This window comes from Scylla paramamosain, chromosome 1, assembly GCF_035594125.1.
Source record: "Scylla paramamosain isolate STU-SP2022 chromosome 1, ASM3559412v1, whole genome shotgun sequence".
Taxonomy (NCBI): Eukaryota; Metazoa; Arthropoda; class Malacostraca; order Decapoda; family Portunidae; genus Scylla; species Scylla paramamosain.
This window is the reverse complement of record NC_087151.1, coordinates 35,720,975-35,725,192: the sequence shown is the minus strand read 5'-3', so window position 1 is coordinate 35,725,192 and position 4,218 is coordinate 35,720,975.

The window sequence follows — 4,218 nt, the reverse complement described above, 5'->3', positions numbered from 1 at the left end:
CTGCATTTCCTATTGGCTAAATAACAGTAAATAAATGAGGAGTGCATCACTCGTTCCTATGGGACTGTACAAGGCATCTCCCGCCAAATATGTCACAAATAACACTCCTGCAGTTTTATTCTGTATATGTCCAACGGTTCAGAGTCACTCAAGTCATTCAAAACACCCTTATGGGGCTTGAGGTGGCAGGCTTGGGTTCGACGGTCAGCCATCTTTGCTTAGTTAACTTAGTCTTAGCATAACTCTTAAAGTTAAGCAGACTCCGGACCTGTCTTAAGTTTAAGACCTAGACTAAGCACAACTTGGAAAGTTAAGCACAACTCTAAGCTTAAGAGTTGATCTGAGTCAAACCTCTATAGTTAAGAATCTGTTAATACGGCCCCAGGAGAAGGAGAGAGAGAGAGAGAGAGAGAGAGAGAGAGAGAGAGAGAGAGAGAGAGAGAGAGAGAGAGAGAGAGAGAGAGAGAGAGAGAAACGGTATTACATCTAAATTAGTGAAGGATGTAGGTAATTATTTTGTGGTCTGGAGCTTTCATTTACTTATTGCTTAGTGGAGAAACGCTGAGGCATCTTAAAGATGAAAAAAAAAAAAACTGATATACTGCCTTGCAATACTAAAGAAACATTTGAAACATTTACTAATGGCCGGCAAAGTTCTATCAGTTTTATCTCAATAAGAAGGCCAGTCTTTATGCGAAAGCAAATCAAGCAAAATTAAGTATAAGTGAATAAGAAAAAAAAAAAACTTTTTAAGTTTAAGTTTAAGGTATCTTCAAACAATATTAATAAAGTAATAATTTAACAAGTTACAAAACGTAAATGCAAAATATAAAGGAAGTAGAGTATAGAAGAAATGAAAGAAATAAAACATAATAAATAAATTGAATGATAGTAAAGAAAAGAAAAAGAAACAATGAAAATATTAAATCAGATACAAAACACAGTAGTCAGAAATCTATAAAATTATAGAAAAATCAATGGGATTTTCACTAAGGAATAAAAGAAAGGAAGATGATGTTGAGTAAGACTAAAGGAGGATAGGAATTTTATTAGATAACAATTAGTAAGAATCCAAAAAGGTAATGTGTAAGTTACTTTTAAATATGTTTAGAGAGGAAACATTCTTGGTAATGAGGGAGAGTTCCAGATCCAGGGTCCCAGATGGATAATGCAGTGTCGGAAGAGACCAAGGCGATGAGATGGAAGGCACAGTTGCTCTCTGTGCCGTGTGGGATACAAAGAGGTAAAAAAAATAAAAAAAATAAAAAAATAAATAAAAAATAAAATAAAAATAAAAATAAATAAATAAATAAAAGATTAGTGATATGTTCATTTACTGCCTCGGCAGGTCCCCCCCCCCCACTCTCTCTCTCTCTCTCTCTCTCTCTCTCTCTCTCTCTCTCTCTCTCTCTCTCTCTCTCTCTCTCTCTCTCTGTATATATGTGAATAAGATACGTGAATAAATAAAATGCATAGAAATAGGGAAGGCACACATCACGCTTGATGCATTTTGCTAATGTACACTGGCAGGACTGGATGTCTGTTACCAATGAGAGAGAGAGAGAGAGAGAGAGAGAGAGAGAGAGAGAGAGAGAGAGAGAGAGAGAGAGAGAGAGAGAGAGAGAGAGAGAGAGAGAGAGAGTAGGACGAAGCAAGAAAAAGAAAATTAACAATTTTCTAATAAAGGCTGGACGGCTGGATCACTGATAGTTTCAAAGTCCAAGGAATAAGTGATGAAAGGAGGCAAATATGGAAAGTGATCTCCAGAAAAAAATAAAATAAAATAAATAAATAAATAAAATAAATGAATAAATAAAAAAAAAATTTCAGTTTTTGAGAGATGTCAGAAAATCTAATTAAGGATGATACAATTAGTAGGGATGACTAAGAAATGTAATTACAGACTTTCAGAGTATATTAGGTAAGGAAGGTGAAAGTATGTGATAAAGTTAAATAAAAAAAAATGCAAAATATAGAAATGAGGTGTTCCAGTTGATAAGAATATCTTAAATGCTGAAACACTATAAGACAATAATGTTATTTCAGAGTAGGCCATTAGACTTAAGAGAGAACAACGTATTTGGGGAGATTTGTATGTAAACGAAGTGAGAGCAAAGTAAAATAAAAAGTCTTGTGAAAATATATGAAATAACGAGGCATTGTGGAAATATAATACATTGCAGCAATTTTTTGATACATACATACATATATATATATATATATATATATATATATATATATATATATATATATATATATATATATATATATATATATATATATATATATATATATATATATATATATATATATATATATATATATATATATATATATATATATATATATATATATATATATACTTTTGTTGATATTACTTCAATAATTATTTCTTTCTTCATTCCTTCATTCAATTATTCCTGGGCAACATGCGGTACTGCAATGTCTGAATTAAGCAGACAGGGAGGGAACAATCTGTTAGTCAGATTAACGAGACGGCTAAGCCTCGCCTCGTCCACTCACTCCCTCGTGCACCACATCATGGGGCACTTTATTGGTCCGTCCCGCCCCTTCATCCCCAATAATTAATGTCGTCGAATGCCATTATGAGGGGAAAAAAAAGAAGTTTTGTATGCAAAACTTCAACCTTATGCAGGAATTTCACCCTCCCTCCCACACACACACACACACACACACCCACAGAGAGAGAGAGAGAGAGAGAGAGAGAGAGAGAGAGAGAGAGAGAGAGAGAGAGAGAGAGAGAGTGTTCGTACTTAATGCGCAGTTTGAAAATGTTTTCTCCAAGGTAACAGTGTTCGAGATGTTACGGCAATTACTACGGAGCCCAACTCACATCTACAGCAATCATTCTCATGGTGAAAATTAATCAAAGGTGTAAATGACTGTCTGTGTGTGTGTGTGTGTGTGTGTGTGTGTGTGTGTGTGTGTGTGTGTGTGTGTGTGTGTTCCAAAGGGGTAAGTTTTAGAATCATTGCTAATTCTGAATTCTAGAAATGATTTGGTTTATAAATTAGTAACGAAATATGAAAATCTGTAGGCTAAATGAAGATAGGTAGGATAGTCAAATCAGATTCCGATGCAGCTAAGCTACAGGCAGCCTTACCTATGATAGAATGAATGAAGAAATGGCAAATGCAATGTTATAGCAGAAAATGATTTAGTAGAGGACATAGCCATACAAGTACAATGAAGAACGAAGCTCAGGTAAGTTCAGAGCACGAAAAAGATTTAGGGGTTACAGTTGGCTCAGATCTCCAGTTAAACTGGTAAATAAAATTAAATGTGTTAAGGCCAGAAATACAACTAATTTTGAGTTGGAATAGATTTTTAGGAGCGTTAAAAAGTAAAAGTCATGAAATCACATTAAAGTTATACTTGGCATTAATCAGACCTCATCCAAAAAAAATGTATGTTACGCAGTTCTGATCCACATATTACAGAAAAGATATATAAGATTGTTCAAGTCAGTACACAGAAGAAGGGCTGAAAAAAAAAAAAAAAAACAAGGCATGTGAAAATGTATTCCTTAAGGAAGTGATGTCATCCTGGAGACGCGAACAACAGGGTTGATCGTTCAAGAGGAACAACCCGGCAGTTCCAAGCTACCCTGTACCACTTCCGCCTACAGAGAGAGAGCCTAGCCATGGCTGCCACTCGGGCTACACCAGCACTCTCGTTGTACATTGACTGTATCTAATTAAACACATTAATCACTCATGGTGTTTCTCTCAATATCAGAGGGGATATTTAATCATCCCAATTTAACACTCATTAGAGATGCAGAGATTAAGAGTGAATCTGATAAAGGTAATTTAAGGTTAACAAGAGATATCATACGGATGATGCAATCAAAATTCTAGAGTTAGTAATCAGGATAAGACAAGAAGTAATGGGTTTAAGCTTGATAATATATATATATATATATATATATATATATATATATATATATATATATATATATATATATATATATATATATATATATATATATATATATATATATATATATATATATATATATATATATATATAATGTTTGTGCACATGTTACGTTCTTAGTTTCTTCCAGTCATCCACAAACATGTGAAAAAAAATGTCAATATAATTATTTTCGCCTAATATAAAATCACTTATATATCTTTTGCTGAAGACATTAACTCACTAAAGTACTCTTATTATATCACAACACATCTTACG